Genomic DNA, 20,697 nt, shown 5'->3' with positions numbered 1-20,697 from the left:
CAAAACACCCTCGGCCCTGCTGTTTTCATTAGTGAGTATAAAAGGCTTCTGATAAAGTAATAAAACTCATAAAATCACCTGTAGCGGCGTGTTAAGACTGGGAGGCCCTTGATGTAAATGTCAGAAAAAAGGTCTGGATCCTCTATTGTGGTGGAGGAGAACATGGTTTATGTGACGCCCGCCTTGTTGCTTTTGACTTGGAGTCAAGAAAGCGGTGCATGCTTTCTAGGCCCATGCTGTAATCTCTCCCAACACCTGCTCGTGCTCTAGTCTCTCTTATCCCCTCAACAGCTCGCCGCTAGAAACAATAGCAACGCTTTCCTATCATGCGGCGGAGCGGTCGCCTCTGAATTCGCTATCAGACATCGTTGCTTGGCTTCTCTGAAATTAGGTCTTATCATCGGGGAGCCAAATCCTGCACATTCCACCTCGAAAAGGCCACGTTATCTGCAAGACAACTGGATGTGCCAAACTTTATAGAGAAACGACGAGTTAAATGTTTGGTGTTTGGAGATGAAGATGCATAGTGACAAAAAGACGCACAGAAGAGGGACAGGATTGTCCAGAAGTTAAAGATCCAAAGACAGATATAAAGACAAGCAATAGAAAGATGGACTGAGTGATAAAGACAAAAAAGAGAGAAGAGTGGGCACCAGCAGCCGTGATCTCACCCTCCTCTCTTCTCCTTTGGCCGCCGCTTCCAGAAAGCTGCCCTTTCGCTGAAAAATGCCAAGCGCACCGCATTCCACCGGCCACACAAAGGCCCTCCCTCGTCTCAGCTGCACAGGCACAATCAGACAAGGGATAATTATATAATTAGGCTGGCTGGCGCAGACAGGGACCCTCAGATGGTGTGTTGGTGTGTCGTATTTATGTTATCGGACAATGAAGAGAGTGGTTTTATCAGAGGAGGCAGCAGAGTGTGTGGGGGGCTCCAGCTGTGGCACTTAGGAACAGATTGTCATGATAGAGAATAACGGGTCGATAGAGTGACCTTTGTGGCCCGGTCGCCATCAGGGCCTTTATTGTGGTCGAGCCTTGGCGTGCGTGTGTTGGTAACCACTGATATGTGAAGAGGTGGGGACTTTTGGGGCTCTGACAGCCAGACAGAAAGTGAAAAACAAGACAAAGTTGAATGGATGGCACAGTGCTGTATGTTATTTAGCACTTTTAGGCTATCTAGTACTGTAGGCTATAAAAGTGGATATTGCCACAAATATGAATGAATACATTTATAATTGAACTGCCATGTTGCATTTGTACAACTGCCATCTAATGCCATGGATTAATAAATTGCTATTCTTGGCTCAAGTAAAGTTTTACAAATATCAAACCTCCATGGCTCAAAAATTCCTAATAGAAAGAATCAGAATTGACCTTGTTTGCAGTTCAAGGTTTCCCGTCAGAAGTTATGCAGACGTCTCTTTTATAATGGTTGTCTATGGAAGCAAACTGTTTTTTGGCTGTGGGGGATCTTTTAGCTGCAATATCGGGATTGGCCGATGGAAAAAATTCAAAGCACAGCAAAGTAGCGTTCTTGGGGGGCCTGCTTTTCATGCACTCTGAACATGTGGTTGTGTTCAGTTGTTCCAGCTCAGTCAATGTATTGATATATTTTTCAAAAAGCCATAATTTTTTCTTTAAATTAGTTCAGCTACTCCTAAATCTTTCTGCATGCTCTTGGCAGCTGCAGAAGTAGACCCTGCTTGGGGAATGACTGCACTAAATGTCCACTGGAACTGCCAAACAGACCACCTCTTCCCTCTCGTCGAGGCAGGATCCACGCTCCCAGACGAGAATTGAGCCAGTGTCCCGCTCAGTTGGCCACCACCCAACAATCTCCCCTCGCACCGTGGCCTTGGCTTTGGGTGTGTCTCCACTCGCACGGGACAGCACAGAATAGACTATTGTTGATCACACAAGACAGAGAGCCAGGGGAAGAAGGAGGGGGGGTTGTTGGGGAAGGGAGATGGTGGGGGGAGAAATTAGCTTTTAACGAGCGAGCGCAAAAGCACATGGACAATGAAGCATGGCTCCCCCTCCCACTTACATGCATGTGCACTGATGCAGAGCCACTGGACATTTATTCACACACACACACGTACACACACACAGACACAGTCTTTCTTCCTACAGTGTTTCCAGACACATGTAGATCAACATGTAGCACCCAGCATCTAATATGTTGTAAAAAGCATCGTGTCCAGAAGCTTGGCCACGCATGTTCATAATGCCAAATTCACCCTATAGGTCGGTGACCTACATACATCAAGTAGTTTGACACATACGTCATTTAGTTTTAAGGAAAAACCCAAACATTTTGGAAAAATATGCTTTATCCCTTTCTTGCAGAGTTACACGCAGAGCAGGTAAAGTTTGCTTAAATTAATTTTGCAGTGTTTATTGAAATGTTATCATCTAGGATGGGATTATTCTGAGTGAGTCCATAGTTGTCCGATAAATCATTGTGGTTCTTATTCCTTCTGTAACCATATGAAGCACAAGATGTCATCATACTAAATGACCTAATTGGATTGTTGACGATACCATTACTCATGTACTGGGCCTATATGTAAGTTTAAATATGAAATTTTCAACCATTTTTCTTCTGTTTTCCTTCCTTCCTTTCTTCTTTTCCTTCCCTCTGTTTTGCACAAACCCTCTGCGATTTTGGGCTGCATATCCTTAGTTTTCCTCAAACTTATTCTGAAAGAAATATTAAGTCATAGTTTAGGAGAAATCTCTTAGAGAACTATACATCATCTATTTAAAAGACGTCTGTTTGAAATGCAACCTGATCTCATCCCTTCTCATCATATTTTGATGCTGGGGGCAGCGTTTTGCATTGCATCTTGGTCGGACTTAGGAAAAGATTGAAGTTGATGTAAGTCATGCAAGTTGAGTCAAGGAACCAACAACTGCTGTGACATAATAACTCAACACTGATTTCAGGTCTTACACAGTAAAAACAAAAACACTGGTCTCCTGGGTCAAAGTCCTGTACTGGTTGGACCCATCTCCCCTCACACCCGCCCTAAAATTGTGAGGCTTCATTTATGTTGTACATCAACAGTCTGTGATGTTTAGGGTTTCCCATATTTTGTGATGAAACTTTCTGGTGTACCCACTATCCTTATCCTCAAATAAACAAAACAGAATGTATTTAGTTCAAAAGTCATTCAGCTTACCGAAAATACATCTATAATTTTAGTTTCTGGCCATTTAAATGAGCCATGTGAGTGGGTAGCCATTTAACTTTAAATGTCCTTGCTCGATTTACATTAGTTCTGACCAGTTTTCAAAGCACAGCAAAAATATTTAGATTCACTTTAAGCTTCTGGGCATCTTTCCATTTTCTGGAGGGTAGAAAATCAATCTGAAACGCATGGTGTGCTTCAGAAAAGTAATGCGAACCATTGTAGTTAATGAGCTAAAATATGCAGAACCAGCACATTGTACATTCCATTTACTAAACATATGGTTGCATATGGTGTTTTCTCTGTGTATCGTGCATCGTAACACACACGCATGAATGCTTTGATGTTTTCTGTCTGACACACACACACACACACACACACACACGAGAAACTGTGAAGAAAATTTCTTTGTCTCGCATTACCTCAGGCGACTGTTTGCCTCAAACAGCAAACAGTCATTAGCACTTACGAAGCTACAATTGTCTGTCTCTTTGGTGAGATTACTGCTTTTAAACACATGAAAAAACAGATCTTCATACAGTAGAAAGTATCACTCTCATGGCAACAAAAACTCTTCAATTACAGTTTCTCATCTAGCTTTGAGAAGACATTCACATGTAACCATGTGCTGCAGAGCTATATTTGGGCTTTGAGATGGTGAGAAACTGCTGTCCAAGTAGAAATGGCTAATGTTACTAAGGTTTGCTGTTTTTTATTATGCTGTTTTTAGATGTTGGCAGCAATTTCTTAAGCTTTGTTTGTCCCCGGGGGTTTGTATTGCTTTGAGCTTTGATAAACATTTTCCGGAGAAAAAAAAAAGTAATTGGGCATAGGTCAGGTTTATTGGCATGGAACATAACTCAAATATAAAATAAAACTGTCTTTTTATGGCATGTCATGTTAATTCGACTGGTGACACTAAAAAGTAACTTGTATAATCCATGAATTACGTTCAGTTTTACCAGTAATGGTCACTATGCAATATAAAAGGTTGCCATGACTATGTTACATATGCACATTTTATACATATCATATCAATGAGCTGGCTTTGTCATTGGGTGGTGGAGGAAATAGTAGATGACATTTTGTCATCTAAGTGAAAAACCTGCCAAGCTGCAGAACACTTGTTTGAGACAATAGAACCGGTTGTTTTTTAGTGAGTCATCACAGTTTTTCAGTAGATTTTTTGACTCCAAACATGGGTGATGTTTCATGACTCAGTGGTGTTTTTCCAGCAGGTGTGGTGCTGTGAAAAATTGGTTGTTTTTGACTGGGACATTGCTGCATTTTCTGCCAGGATGGTGGTATGAAAAGTGATTTTTTTTTTTTATTTTATACATGGACATTGCTGCGTTTTCTGCCAGGACAGTAGCATGAAAAGCAATTACTTTTTTCCTGCTTTTTTTAAAGGAGACATTGTTGCAGTTCCTACAGGGATAGAGTCACGAATAGGGGTATTTTAAACCAAGACATGATCTTTTCCAAATTATAACCAAGTGTTTTATGTGCCTAAAGTTGGGGACTTTCCATTGTTTCGACAGCCAAAAGTTCTGAGCCCCTGTTTGCTCAAAAAATGTCCCATTGGACCAAAGCCCATTTCTCTTTCTTAGTTTTTGACATGTAACATATTGTGTTGTGTGATTTTGGACGAGATATGCTGTGAATTAGTTGCCCTCTTTGGGATCAATAAAGTTGTCTGAATCTGAATCTAAAATCCAACAGCCCATTATTAAAAAAAAGAAAGAAAAACCACAATAAAAACCATAGAATTCCTGTTTCTCTGAAAAACAGACCTTCTGCAGTAAGACAACCCAATCACCAGAAAAGTGTGCACAACAGACCTTTCTGTAAACCATGGAAACAGTACATTTGTCAACAACAATGTGGTTCGCTTTATGCACAAAAATCACATGGATACAGTTAGAAAAAGATCATGTTTTGGCTCAAATCACCCAAGTTTTTGGATTGGTGAAGGCACCTGTGTTCAGTGGCTCAAACACCTTAAAACACCAATGGAAAGAGCCATGAAAGGTTAGTTAGAACAACTGGGATTGGTGACTCAAACGCCACAAACGGTCAGTAAAAACTGATGACATTGGTGACTAGAATGCCGCCAGTAAACTGAACTTAATGGCAGAAGAAATGAGAAGTTGGAGCAGTGGGTGTGGTGAGGTTAAGGTATAAGAGCTACTTGATCATAATTTAGAAAAGATTAAGTTTGACTGAAGTCAACCACGTTTGGTGGCACAAAAATTGTTGGAAAAGGGTTAGGGTTAGGGTTAGCGGCTCAAATGCTGCAAAAGGTTGGTGACAACAGGATCAGTGGTTCAAATTTGGCTTGGAAACTAAAATTAACTGCAGGGAGTGTGTACGGGCCTTTGTTTTGGGGATAAGGGCTGTTAAAGAGATATGCTTTCAGTCCAGCTGGACATTTCTCGTACTAATGAGGCTTCAGATTTTGGGCTGTCGCAACATTGACATGGCATCCTACACCTAACCACACGGTAACCACAGTGTTGTTTAAACATAAAGTTGAGGCATATTGGCTACATAATAACATACAAATGCAATGTATCCGTTGGTTTACAAAAATGTACAATGGCAATATTTTTTCTGCAGACTGGGTTAATATAAAATGACTAAACTGACAAATTAGTCACTTTGTCTGACAGTGATCGGAGCCATCCTCTGAGGTCTTCAAATGCCCACTTGCCCACTCACTACACCAGTTTAACAAAGCCTGACTTGAGTACACTTCATAGGTCACTTACAGACGATAACTATGACATAATCAATAAGTCAGCATCAAGGTCATTCTCTAATTGTCCTAATTCCCACTCTCCACGCTAACCTTTTGCATGATGCTAGGCGAGCATGCCAGAGCCGTTCTCCCCTCTCTAATGTGTTGACCTTTTTGTCTTGTTGGAAGACTTCAGAGCGGGCAGAGGGGTATAGCTGGTTAGTCCCGACAGAACATACACGCAGGGATTATGTAAGGGCCGTGACATTTTGGAGTGGGCTGTGACCTGCTCTGCTTTCACAGCTTTGAGGATCAGTCAGACGTTCGCTCAGATGGACCCCGAGGTCGGCGCCACTCGTGGGCTGAATTGATGTCTTGATGTAGCATCAGTAGCGTTACAGTCGGAAGGATCGTCACAGGCTCTATGTTGTGTGAGACGACAAAGATGTCATTATCAATGCCACACGGTACCTTATATCTTGCATTGGCAATGCAAGTTTTTCACTGCTGTGTTTTGATATTGTTACTTTTTTTTTTACACTGTGCAGAATAATAAATGATGTACCGAGTTTAACAATGTGGGACTGTTTTCACATAAATCTACTAGATTTTAAGAAGTATATGTACAAACTCGGACTTTTCAGTGAAGTAGCAGACATCTGGTGCCCAATGGTTAAACTTTTGTAAGGAAATAAATTTGCACATTTATCAATTAATAATGCATTAAGTAAGAGAAGAAGAATAGGAGGCATTCAAACCTTTCTCTATAGTCTGGCTCTGTGTCCTGATGCTCTCAGACTTTTTGTGAAGAATGGACTGAAACACCCCCATTTTTGGTGTTATTTTTCATTTAAAAAATTGGCATCATGACAAAAACCTGGCATTTAAAGGGTTAGAGTTTTGTATATTTTTTTATAGCCTGATTTTAAAAAGTCCATTTTGTGTCCAGTGCAAGTATGTGTAATATTAAAAAGGGCCCTCTGGATTAAATATCAACACAACAATTATGACCAGTCCTTTCTCTATCAGTTTTTATTGTCTCTCTTTTCATGACATACACTTCAGTGATGATTGTCTGTCTCAAACTGCTCCATGATTAGGATGATTTTAATTCTCTGGGTTTTTGATTTTTTCTTTTCTGTATTTTTCCTCCAGCGTTTCTGAGCTGCCTCCCCCTCACTTGTCCATCACCTGCTCTGCATCAGCCTCGTTAGTCCCTCCTGCTCCCAGAGTTTCACCTCATTCTCCTCACCTGAGCTTCTCAGCCTTCTCTCCGCCTGAACTTCAGCCCCTCAGCAGGTTAGTTCATATTTAAGTCCTCATTTTTTGTTAGAGTCTTGTTTTTTCCTCTGCTATGATAAATATGTCTGCCTGCACAAACCTTGATTTAAAAATTATTCCTTCAAGTTGCTGTTCTCTGTGGTCTTCCTGCCTTTGGCTCATATTGCTCCACTCCTCGTTATTTGTTGAAAAAACTATACAGAACACGAATATTCAGTTTTTGTTTGTAAATATTGACATCTGATTTCCATAAGACATACATCAAATATGAAAGTTTTTCCTTCCTGTATGGAGGAATAAATGTACAGTTTTTAGGTTGCTGTTGCTGAATAATACATGATTATCATATCTGTATAATGGAAGAAAACCACATAAAATGTGCATTTACAGTTTGTAGATGTTCTACATTTTCTTCTATAGATACATATTCATGTTCTGGTCCCTCCTGTTGTTGAACTTCATCATTTCACTAAAATGATGATCATTTTTATGTCTCGGACATATTCTGCAGATACTGACATTGAAACGGCAGTGAAAGTGTAATGTAGTTGGTATGATGTCAATATGACAACAATCAGATCATTTTCACAATCTGTTTTTACTAAGAAATGCACGTAATCCATTAAACTAAACATAAGGCCTTAATATGCATTAAAATGTCAAAATAATGGGTAACTTTAAAAAACAATAATTGACTTAATGTCTCTCACATTAACATTACCAAAAGAACATGTTTTATGTTACAATATTTATTTGAAAAATACAAAAAAATCCCCTTAACCTGAAGTAATTGATGTCAACTTATGCTTTATTTACCCTCAATTTTGGCTACTATAAAATTATACTTAAGTTTTATTGCAAGTGGCATTAAAAAAAATCTCTAAATGTCTGAAATCCCACTTCCCCTTAGTAGTAGGAATTGTGTGAATACTGTATAAGCTGAAACTGTATGTTTCATGTGAACACAGATTTTTTTAAAAAAAGATTATGCATGTAATGAGCAGAAAATGACACGTCCAGAACAGACACTAGAGAGGTACCTAGAGCGTCATAGTTTGAGGCGTCGGGCCGCTGACCAACCTGCTGTACTTGATGAGCTGGGAACGTGTTGTGCAGACTGTTTTAACACATTCAGCAAACCAAACTGCATGTAGCATCTATGTTATCTAGATCCACTATCATGATAGTAATTATGAGTCGGCCGTGTGGAGACGAGCAGATGTGAATAAGTTGGCCCCTCACCAGAGATCTCAGATGAACCTGGCCGGGCCATGGGAAACTTGACGTCAAAGAAATCCACCCTCCAAAATAAGTAACCTTTTTTCCCCTCTGCTCGCTGCTCTGGCCTGCATTTTCATATTTCACTGGTATTTCCGGATGGCTCCCACATTTGCAAAATAAAGGCCATCAGAGTAATCATTATAATGTCGAACAATAATAACTGGGGGAACTGAATGAAAGCTTGGAGAGGCTTGTTGACCTTTCAGAGCTAAACTGGTCCTGGCTTCTGTCTGTCCACTGCTGAGTCCATTGTGTTCCCAGACCTTATCATTGTGTTGCAGTTTCCTCTCCCTGCTGCGTGTGCGCACATGTGCATGTGAGCGTATGAGTTGATGCGCGTGCCGAGGCTCCTGTCCTTGCGCATAAATGTGTGTGTGCTTGTATTGTAGTGAACTGGGCCGGTGTACAACAAAGGTACAGAGACTTGAAGAGTGATACATGCTGTTTCACACTTACAGGACTCTCTCTCGCTCTCTCTCTCTCTCTCTCTCACACACACACACACACACACACACACACACAAACAGGCACAAACATGCACATGCACAGAACTCAATATTTAAATCAAACATTTTACTCTTGAAATCACCTGTCGTCATCATGGGGTTATTTCTTTTAATGCTAAAAACAATGAGAATTAGTAATTATTAATATCTTTTTTTTTTTTTTTTTTTTTTAAATGTATGTATGTATGTATGTATTATTATTATTATTATTATTATTATTATTATTATTATTATTATTGAGTTTTGTCAACATTCACTGAAATTGAATTAAACTAAAACAAATTTCACAAATTATTTTATGTATGCATAATATAATATCAGTCTGATGCACCAACCTTACGAAGGAGAATCAGTAAATGAATTATAATCTCACAGGTGTTACAGTAACAAAAGCAAGGGCAGAGCCAGATGTTGTAAACTTTAGTGGCTCGGCCCAAACCTTGGCGACCTGCGGCATACTCCCCCTGGGAGTTTTTTTCCCATTCAGGGCAGCTTCATGCAGTATTTTACAAGTTATTTGAAATATTAGAATGCCTCAAAGTATGTACATCATCTACAAAAAAACATAGTTGTCAAAAATAAATTAATCACCCTGTATATCCTAATATGTATTGAATTTTTCTCGGTCTTCATCATTCTAAAACTATAACAAAAAATGTTGAGGATGAGACAAAAAATGAGTCACAAACTATTTCTAAGTCACATAACATAGTTTACCAGCAAACACTGAGATGCTAAATGACTGTTGTTTGAATGTCCAATCAAGAGATCCCATCACGGTTCAAAAATAGTTCCAAATTAAGAGTTTAGATGACGTTACCCAGCCGTCTACTGGCCATCCTCTCTAAATGTCCTAGAAAAATTAAAATACAAACAGAATAATGGTAATAATGGTTCATCCACCTCAACGTTTTATCTAAACTGTTTTGTCGCTCCTATGTCACCTGGTTTGAAGTCATGAAGGCTACTTTTAATGTCTAATTTAATATCTAGTTTAAAAAAAAAAAAAGTCGAGCAATGCTAATCTTTGGATGTTGAGTGAACGTTACTGTGTGGCCAAATGATTGCAACCATTTCACAACCACGCAAATTGTCAATAAGATTCATGCATTTGCTTTATTTTGTGACAATATATCATTTATATTTCCAGGTTTGTAAGAAAGGTTGGACGTGGCAACAAACTTCACCATCTGACCATCTTCCTTATATAACTGCATTGCAGTTTTTGTTGTCCATTTTTAGTCGGGAACACAATGTCACAGTATGACCAATGTTTGCTGGGTAAGTTAGGAATTTGGCATAAACAGCACTACTAATTGGAAGTTTTGCTCCATTATTTTACCAATTTAGTTGGTCTAGTCCAGCGAGAGTGAGGAAAAATGACACAAAGTTGAAGGTATTTTAAAACCCTAAAAGATTAAAATGGGAAAACTGGGACACCAGAGGCCGACCTCCCATTCTGCCACTGAAAATAAGTGAACGCACGCACACACACAGAGCTGGTAGATGTCACAGTAAGATCCAACTGTAAGATTTTTCTTCCCTCTGCATCACAGCTCAATCAGTGCTGTTACTAAATCCCACTGAAAAAAAGAACCGACTTCAACAGTGAGGCTCATTCATAAAAGTTAATAGCTGATGAGAGCTGCCGTTATCAAAGTATCACTACAACTCGGGACTGAGTGACGGATTCAGCTTTCAGTCTGCCCCATGTTAAGAAAAGGAGAACCACTGCCTCCACCTGTTGCCACCCTTCCTCCCCCGTCCTCCTTTTCCTCCTCCTCCCCCCTCTTCCTCGACCTTCTCCGCTGACTGGTGTAGGAGCGAGACGTCCTATGATGTCACGCTCAGCTCTGTTCTCCCAGACAATACACCCACACCTCCGGGGCTTCCCCTGCCCCGGCAACAGGGGGAGCTGTTGTGTCCTGGTGGTATGTGTGCTATGACTCATCGCCTCCTTTCTCCCACGCAGGACACACACGCAGTCATTTACACACACACAGACACACACACATAAGCTAAAACAGCCGCGCACAGCTGCTGTCGAACTCCATAGTGATGCACACGTACACAAACACACGGTGCATCATTGGGTATAGGGTGCAGTGCATGGACAAAAGGGACAGGGCTACATGTAGGATGTGGGGGCGGACTGATGGAGATGTTGCCAGGGGCAACTGATATCCCAACACAGCTCTGACCCCGGTAACGCCTGTGGGTTATTGAATCAATGGTAGTATTGATACACATGGAGAGAGTGAGACAACAGAGGAGATAGACCAGAGAAGGACAGAGAAGGACAGTGTGTGTGTGTGTGTGTGTGTGTGTGTGTGTGTGTGGTCTTTTGTATTGCTGACTTTACACGTGTTTGTGTACTTTTATTGTTTTTTTACCAAAATGCGGCAATTCAGAACGCTGTATAATGGGTTTGTGTTTATGCGTGTGTGTGATGATGATGTGTGTGTGTTTGTGTTTGTGTATGTCCCACATACACAAACCTAAATGTGCTTTCTAACCTTGTGAGGACATGGGTGTCTGTGGGACAATTAAATGCCAGTGTGGTGGACTAAAGAATGTCTGACTCTTCAAGGAAGTCTTGTAGTGGTTCTCTGCATTTTTTTTTAATGTCCCGTTTTCTCATGTTTTGTGGTCAGTGTAGTTTTTTAGTGGAGTTCTTGTTTTCTAGTTAAATGTGGGGATGTTGTTCATTATTTTGGTCTTTGGTGTATTTTGACCCCGACACCTTTTTTGGTGCCCATGTTCTACAATTTTAGTTGATTTGTCTCCGTTAAGTAAGGTCGCAACATTTGCACATTGTCATTAGCATGTAGCCAGTAGTGAGTTCATGAGACCTTTTTGCCAGAAACAGCCGCCTGCTGCTGAAAACTACTGAAAGAGGTGAAACTAAACTTAAAACGGCAGGTCCTAAACCCAAACATGAGCTAAAAGACACTAAAATTCTTTATAGGAATGTGGGAAACAGTTGGATGCTAACTCTGTTTGTTAATCTCTGTGCAAAAACTATCACATATATATGTATAGTCATTTAATTGATTTTTTTTTAACCCTTTGGTGAGAGCAACCAGCAAATATTACCTGAAAATAAGAAACAAAAAATAAAGTAAGGTAAAAATTTTTTTTAAAAAAAATCCTTTTTAACTGAACTGCTAGAAAAACAGGTGTTTGCAGCTACGTGTAATCATCTGTCACAGATATAGCTGAATACTTTTGAAGAGCTGCATTGTTAAGTGGTAATATGTTATGTATTGGGTAAATTAGTTTCTATCATCACTTTCTTTTACTTTGTTCGAGCAAACTGATGCCACTGTTAAAACTGCCTCCACCTGGTTGTTTCTATTGAAATCTACTGAAAACTATAGAGTGATTTGGTGCTGCTTTCAGATATATTTTAATACAAATTTTTAGAGCAAGAGTAATATTGTCAAAGTAAATGGTCGTTGTCTGGTATATTCACTAACAAAGCATGCAGAGACAAAGCTACGTGATGCAAAATAGTTATTTATTCTTGCACCTAAAAGGAAAAGCGAGACTTGGTTACACACATAAACAGCGTTTTTGAAAACAATTTGAGCCTGTAAGTGGCACAAAATAGCATGTTTAGGTGGTGCAGCCTGTTTTGTACGTGTGGCTGGTCTCAATATTGAAACAGTTTTAAAAAATCAGTGTCTAATGTATTTCCACTGTCCTGATAATGAAAATGTGCCAACTCTCTTAGTTCAGATGTTTTTGCCAGTCTGTGAACACAGCACAGGTGAAATGCATCATAAGTTATTTAAATCCCTCAGCAGCATTTTCTGATAACTGATGAGTAGATCCGGTTAGAGCTGATCACATTAATGAATAAGAGTGCAGAGTGAATGAAAGCGAACTTTTTAGACCCAGCGCAATGGACAGTTAAGTTTCACTTTCACTGCAATTGGTGTTTGAGTGGTCTGTCTGTGACAACAGTGCACTCAGTGCTCTGAGAGTGTGGTGCAATTAATAACTACAAGGTATTTATATTTTGACTGTGCTGCAAAAATCTGTTTGTGGTGGAAGATGATTTAATTGAGAGAGAGAAACTCATTTTAGAATTTAGGACGCCATTTTTTTTTTTTTGGTTTTAGAACTTGATGATGTCACATTCCATCCTGATGTCATCGGTCTTTGAAAATTCAACTCTAAAGAGTTCTGCTTTGATGATGTCACATTCCATCCTGATGTCATCGGTCTTTGATGCTTACCTTATGAATAGAGGCACAAAACTGGAAAGAAACACAATTTGATCGGATAGCAAGGAGGTTACAGGTACGCAGGATCTAGCTATTTCAAATACTGCACTTGGATAAGTGTTTGAAAAAATTAGTTAGCAGAAATGAAATATTTAAATTACAACGATAGTAACATGGAGGCAATGTGTGAACCGTTTGAGGTAGAAAAGAATGCTATTCTCTGTAGCAAGTCAGCACGCTACCTTATCGTGGATTTTAATGGAGAGGGATGTTTTGGAAAAGTTGCCAAGTGCATCAACCTTGAAACGCTTGAGACAACAGCCATCAAGATCCATCACAGGAGTGACGATGAGGCCATTTACAGAGAAGTGGAAATGCTCCAAGAACTTAACTACCTTGATCCAGAGAAAAACAATATTGTGGAATTCAAAGACTATTTCACATATCAAGGCCAGTCTTGCCTCGCTTTTGAGATGCTAGACAGGAGCCTTATGGACTTGGTAGAGCAGAGAGGGGCACCACTGACTCTAAATGAAATCCGTCCAATAACACAGCAGCTACTTGTAGCATTTGAAGCCCTGAAGGATGGTGGCATAATTCATTCTGACCTGAAACCTGACAATGTTATGCTTGTCAACCATCAGGATCAGCCCTTCAGGGTGAAATTAATTGACTTTGGTTTGGCCCTTCCAAATTTTGCAGCGAAGACTGGAACTGTGTTACAAGCAGGCGCGTACAGAGCTCCAGAGGTGTACTTAGGGCTCCCGATTACTGAGGCAATTGATATGTGGGGACTAGGATGTGTCCTCGCATATCTGTATTTTGGCTTCCACCTTTTCAGTGTTAACTCACCATTCAGCATGTTATACAAGCGATTTGTAAACTCCTTGGTCAGCCAAGGGATCACCTGCTGAATGCTGGAAAATACACCAAACAGTTTTTTCACCAGGGAAAAGGGGCCACCAAACCACAGTGGAGACTGAAGACGCCAGAGGAGTGTTTTTAGAGACCACGGTCGAAAGCCCCGAAGAGCAAATGGATTTTTGATTCCTTCAATAATTTGGCAGAAGCAGTAGAAAGTCAGTCAGTAATAGGGGATGATATTGAGTTTAGAGACAGGATCGCATTTGTAAACCTTCTACAACAGCTGCTCAGTGTTGATCCTGCAAATAGAATCACGCCCGGGGAAGCTCTAAAACATTGTTTTATTACAATGGAGCACCTAGAGGAGAACATGGACACCAGCTCTTATGTACAAACTGCCTTTGAGCTGATGACCGTCTGCCCCATGGAAGAGTCAGATGATTCATATGGATATGATTCTTTTGACTCAACTGATGGAGCAGCATACCGTTCTCCTCAGATCTCCTGTGGCGCTGACCTACAGGCAGTGCAATTTGGGTCCTCGAGCGGTGAAGTTGTCATAATTGAGAGAGTCGGTTATGACGACGGGGACCCACAAGCAATCTCCTGCAATCCTCCGATCCCCAATGGTGCAGCTGCCATTAGACCTGTAACACCTGATTGGGACACTGTTAACATCAGCCAGCACAGCTCCCCAGGATAGCTGAGAGAAAGAGGAAGAGATTTCCTTCTTACTGTCAGCATCGACCCTGAGAGAGCTAGCAGAATTCCCAAGGATTGCCAAGTGAAAGAGGAAGTGATTTCCTTTTTCACTGTCAACATTGATGTTGAGACGGCAGAATACCCAGGGATTGCTGAGTGACAGACGAAGACATTTCCTTCTTAACACATTGAAAGGACTAATCCACATTGACCTCCAGACTTCAGCCCAGACAAAAAGAACTCTCTACAATCACTGCGGGTACATGGACATGAAAAAACGTTGATAAGGCTCATCTTGGTCATATTTGGGATATGAGTTTGCATGAGCACAGAGAAACTGGGTTATTCACATTTTGTGTATTCATCCCAGTTTCTTTCAAGGTTCTGAAACGTTTTTTTTATGTCCATGTAAACGCACTGATTTGGGGGGCACAGTGGTGCGGTGGTTAGCACTGTCACCTGACAGGGAGGGGGTTCTGGGCTTCTTCCTGAATGGAGTTTGCATTTTCTCCCTGTGCCTTGTGGGTTTACTCCGGGTGCTCCGGTTTCCTCCCACTATCTAAAAATATGCACTTTAGGTTAATTTGTGATTCCAATTTTGCCTTTATTTCGTTGAATAAATCATGTAAAACATAAAAAATATATGTTAATTTTTATTTATTGAGAATTTCGGAGAAATTAAGAATACCTGCAAACTCTTTTATGAAGTATAAAGTGGATTTATTTGCTTCTGAAAGTCTGCTGCAAACAGGAGTAATGTTGATAGAATTTGTAACTTGAGTACAGTGATGTACAATACCCACAGCACTTCAGCAAGGTCCAACTTCGTTGTTCTCCACAGGAAAATAATTGCTGAAGCCTGAAGGTAGTGCTCTGGTTTTAGTGTGATAATTGAAAAGAAGAACTTTAAATTGATTTTCAGATGCCTCGTGCAGCTGCGCTACAACCTATTGAGCAAAATCTAAGTCAAGTCTCAATGAAAATGATTGTCTTTTTTTAACTTGTTGATCTTAAAATATTAAACTTTTTTTTATGTGTTTACACATGTTGGCGCATTGTATTATATTCAATGATTGCTATTTTGTACCGCATAGGGGTGAGGAGACAAACATTACTACAAGCAACATTAGCCTATGTGTGTGCAAACACATGTAAACATTGTATGTGTGTAAAATATACTTTTTCCACATTTGGATTTCTTTCTCATATCTAAATGAAACTGGATGGTGGAGGGATGGACCAGCTGTAGGCATAGTCATCACTGTGGTTAGAAGCAATACCTAGAAACAGTGGTGGATGAAGTACCTGATACAACTGGCACAAAGGTCCTTTTTTCAACTTAAAATCACTTGAAGCTCATAAAAGAACACTTGCAAAAATAAGCCCATTTTTAGCTGCTGTCTGTTAATGTTGTCATCCATACATCCTGACATCCTGACACTGGTTAGAGGATAAAACTGTTCCATAGTAGCACACTGCCAGGATCTATAGCTGATTTGCTGATGTTGAAGTCGATAAGGAGTATCTATAACAAACCACCTCTGGCCATCAAAGCTATCCCACTATTGTTCCCCCATGCACAGGAAGCAAGGTTTTGTTGTGTTATTGTTGGATGAGGGAGAAACAGTGAGGGCGCTGGAAAAAGGCTGTGTGCGTGTGTGTGTGTGTGTGTGTGATGTGTTACACTGTGTGTGTGATATAGGTCTGTGCTTCATGATGTGAACAGCATGTCACCCGTGTGTATTGATTGGTGTGTTTGGTGCTGCAGCAGGGGGGAAGCCATCGGTATGCTGTACCTGAGTCAGAGCGGAAGAGGAGCTAAAGCGGAACATGGAGCCGTGCAGGAAAACACCTGGGAGCTAAGGGAGTACAAACAAACGCAGAGGAGGGAAGAGGAAGACGAGGGAGAGGAAAGGCAGGATGAGGAGGGGAATTAAACAGGGAGAGAGAGTGAGAGCAGCTGCGGTTGAAGCCTGGTGGAGTCCAGGAAGACGGCCGGGAAGAGAGAGTTCCGGTTTATACGTCAGTGTAGCATCATTCAGATTGAGCTGCTTTAGAAGAAGTGACCACAGCGGTTTTAAAACTAATCTCAGGCTTACAGATAGCTTTCTTGATCCAAAAAATACAGGTTCAGAGTGTACATGGGGCACCAGTTGTGCAAGTGTTCAGTTGCTTCACTCACCAGAAAGTTGTGGCTAAATTTGAGAGTTTTAGCTGGAAAGTTTGATCTTGTTTTAATATTTTTGCAGTAAACGTAAAACCAGGGTCCCCACAGACTTTTACCAATGAATTTCTTTTAAAAAAAACTGTATAATATTCAAGTCAATTTCCCATATAGAAATAGATTAACACACACATTTCCCATGCATCTGCACATAAGCAAACTGATAGTGCGTGCTAACTTTACTCGCCTGTTAGGCATTTTTTGCCACCAACTAGCTGCATAATTGTGCCCACTGCCAAAAGACCAGATTGGCACATATAGTCACTTCACAAATCTCAAGACCATGCCGCTCTTTGTGGCATAAAACCCAAAAAAAACAACAATAGGATGTTAATTATTGGCCTTTACAGATGTTGAAGTTGAACTGAGCTCTGAAATGTAAATATTTGACAGGAAATTCAACTAATGTAGCAAGAAGGAAGGGAGGGAGGGTCAAACACAGGACTTCACCAAGGAGACCAGTGTTTGTGTCCCATGTGAAACCAAAAGTCAACACTGAATTTTTAAATGTTATGTAGTCACTGTCATGTTACATTTGTTTTCCGACATATTTGTTGACTCACTTCACAAGTTACTTAACAAACAGATGTATTTTAACCCAAACCATGATCTTTTTTCTAAACCTATCCTAATAGTTTTGGTGATGAAACCTTCATTTCCTGTGAAAACACAAGTTCATTAAGAGCAATGCAAAAAAACCCAAAAAAACCCCCTAAAAACTGTGCATGTAAAATGTGGGAATTGACACACAATCTCTGAACGTCCAAATCTGATGCTAGAGGATACCTCGTAGTTTGAAGCATAGGGTCACTAACCAAGCTGCCACATTTGATGTTCTGAGAGTGAGGAATTTTATCAATAATAGATAAAAACAGATTAAAAAATGACAACAGTTAATTTTATTTGTTTTATAAAAAACACACACAAAAAAGCACAGGCAGAATGACAGAAAGTAGCACACCATAAACTGTCCCTTCCTAAGCATCAGGGCACCCAGAGGTCCTGCTCTGTTGCAGTTGTCCAGACATCACATCCTTGACACAGTTCCCTGGCTGCCATGCAGCTGAACCGGGCCACTCCAAAGTTTCTTCCCACTCTGTCTCTGCAGATGGCATTGTTTCCAGACACAATTTTCATTGTATCTGGAGTAGGAGGGGATGGAAATCACTGCCGCAGTAGACGCCAGGCGCATATGTACTCAACGACCCTAATCGGCAGTCGAGAGTCGGTCGCAGGTCTTCTTGCCTGGCTGCCACCCCCCCTCCCTCCCTCCATGCTCCCCTCCCATCGCTGTCTTCTGGGAGGTAAAGCCTGGATTTCCCCGTTTCCACTCTCCCTAGCTCTTTAACAACTAACGCCTGGTTCTCACCCTCTCATTTAGCACCACTCCTCTCATTTCCTCTCCTCCCCTGTTAAACCATTATGTCCTTTTATTCAAAAAAAGCTTCCTCCTGCTCACGTTTTCCTCTGTGTCTACCTGCTCTGAACCTGTCCTCATGTCAGCATAGATTAGATACAAGAACAACAAATTTCTCCTTCATTTTTACAATTGTATTCATTCTATTTGAACAAAATCTCACCATCAAAATCTCAAAAGTTGTGGTATCAGCCATCTTTCCATATATATATAAATGTGTGTATGCTTATGTACGAGTATTTCTTCCTCACTCTCTCTCTTTTCTTACCCACAAAGTTGCGTCTAATCACCTAAATAGAAAGTGGCAACATTGCTCGCTCTTTCTTTCCATTCACACCCCATCAGATAAGTAATTGCCTTTATAATGTAATAAGCAGGTATGGCAGAGATATTTAAGGCATTTTCGGATGCAGTTTGGTATTCGCTGAGTGTTCCCTGTGCTGTCCGGACCTGTCTGATTGTTCGCTTTGATTACAGGGTCCTCGGCTCAAGCAAAGTATTAAAACTTCCTACTAAGTATGTGTGAGATACGGTACGGAGCACAGAGACTGTGTTTGGATGTGCATGTTTGTGCAGCACATTATACATGCGGCTGTGAGTGCAGGTGTGCACACTCTCTCCGTGTTAAAGCCTTCCAAGAATCTGTGCGGCGGACTTGACGTCTGTGTAATTTATGGCGCTCTCAGGATTTTCAACTTTCGGTGCAGCAGCTGCATGGCAAAGCAACAAAGAGAAGCACTACCAAATTACAAAGGTGTCAAGCGTGGGTGTGCCACATTAATTACCTGCCGCCTCCTGACCTTTTATTTTATGTGTTTTTCAGTGGATATTTAGACTCTTTATTTTACATCTAATAGACCTAACACAGATTCATATGACATACTTAGGTGCTGAGAGGTAATAAGGAGTACGGCTATGCGTGGACTTTTAAGGCAGGTGCTTAAATGGAGAAAAAAGAAGGTTAACCCCCTGACCCTCCTGCAGAGCTACTGTGAATTATTACCTTTCTTAAAATGTGAATAGAAGTCTCAGTATCCACTGTCTAATGATACAATTAGATCTACTAATAAACCTAATTTGACAAAAGAACATCATTCAGTAAATTTAACATTTTTATAAGCTCCAATTTAATACTGGATTGTGGAATTTTTGAATGCAAATGAACGTCTGTTACAGTCAAAAGAGTTCACACTCTGCTGAGTAAGGCTGTTAGAGAAAGCTCTCTGCCTTTTGCAGTATACTGGAATTGTTGAGTTCAGTGTCTGTGGTGAATTTTCAAAATGAACATCCCTGAACGGGGCAAGAAGGGGATGTGGAGACCGTAGCAATGGGGCAGCGGCTGGGATTATGGCAGAGGCTATGGCGGCAAATCCTTAAGGCTAGGGCTGCCCCTTTAAAATTGGATCGTCAGTTGGAGACTGAGATTACTTCAAGTCGAGCAGTCATTTGTTTTTGGTTTTTTTTGGCTCATCAGTGTGCTGTGCAGTGTACTTCTTGAGACATTTTGGTCTCCAGATTTTGCTGTGTAATGAGCACTCTTCACATGACTATTCTTTCATTCAGTCAATATGCTGCACTCTATAACATTAATGGTGCTGTCACACTTGACGTCTCTGGGAGCCCATTCAAACTTTACAATACATCATCAAATATTCATATTGAACAGCCAAATCCGATTCGACTAGCCTAATTCTGAGTCAGGTACAACCCTACTAAGGGCGCAGACACACCAAACCGATATCAAAGAGCTAGTGGCAGGTAAAGGCTGATGGCTATATTGCCTCACATCACCTGTGTCTCAGGCAAAAATGTCGCACATGAACACACCTCAATGCCAAGGGCCAATTATAATGAACAGTATGCGCCTGCGTGATAGGATATAACTTCCTATTTTCATCATGGTTCCTAAGGGTCAGCCAGATCAACAATTTCAAATTTCTCATTTCATAAAGCTGGAGAACAACGATATGTCCTCTGTTCCAGGATGTACATGTGTTACATATAGAAAAGACAGTTGAGGCCCACACATTTAGCAAAGAGAACATGTCACCGGAGAGTTGATGACAGGACTCCTCGATTTATCTGAAAACCTTCTGTAATAGGGGCAGTATACAAAAATAAAGCTGCACACACACAGCATACATACTGTACAGGATTCCTGCTCTCTGAGAGGAATACCAGATGACGGACCATGACACACTCAGCACAACGTCATCAGGAAACAACCTTGTAAACAGGATTGACTGGGAGGAG

At 40.7% G+C, this 20,697-nt stretch overlaps 1 protein-coding gene across 1 annotated transcript in view; it reads left to right on the top strand.

The window, feature by feature from the left end:
* pdgfbb (platelet-derived growth factor beta polypeptide b) overlaps positions 1-20,697 on the top strand; it is a 43,256-nt gene continuing 22,559 nt past the window's right edge. Inside the window, exons 1-2 of the mRNA XM_042505893.1 lie at positions 1-31; positions 7,093-7,236. The gene's annotated coding sequence lies outside the window, so the exon portion shown is untranslated. The remainder of the gene's footprint in view (positions 32-7,092; positions 7,237-20,697) is intronic.

The sequence above is a fragment of the Plectropomus leopardus genome, chromosome 17 (genome assembly GCF_008729295.1).
Source record: "Plectropomus leopardus isolate mb chromosome 17, YSFRI_Pleo_2.0, whole genome shotgun sequence".
NCBI classification, from domain to species: domain Eukaryota; kingdom Metazoa; phylum Chordata; class Actinopteri; order Perciformes; family Serranidae; genus Plectropomus; species Plectropomus leopardus.
The sequence above is the reverse complement of the archived record's forward strand: the minus strand, read 5'-3'. Positions and strand labels throughout refer to the sequence as shown.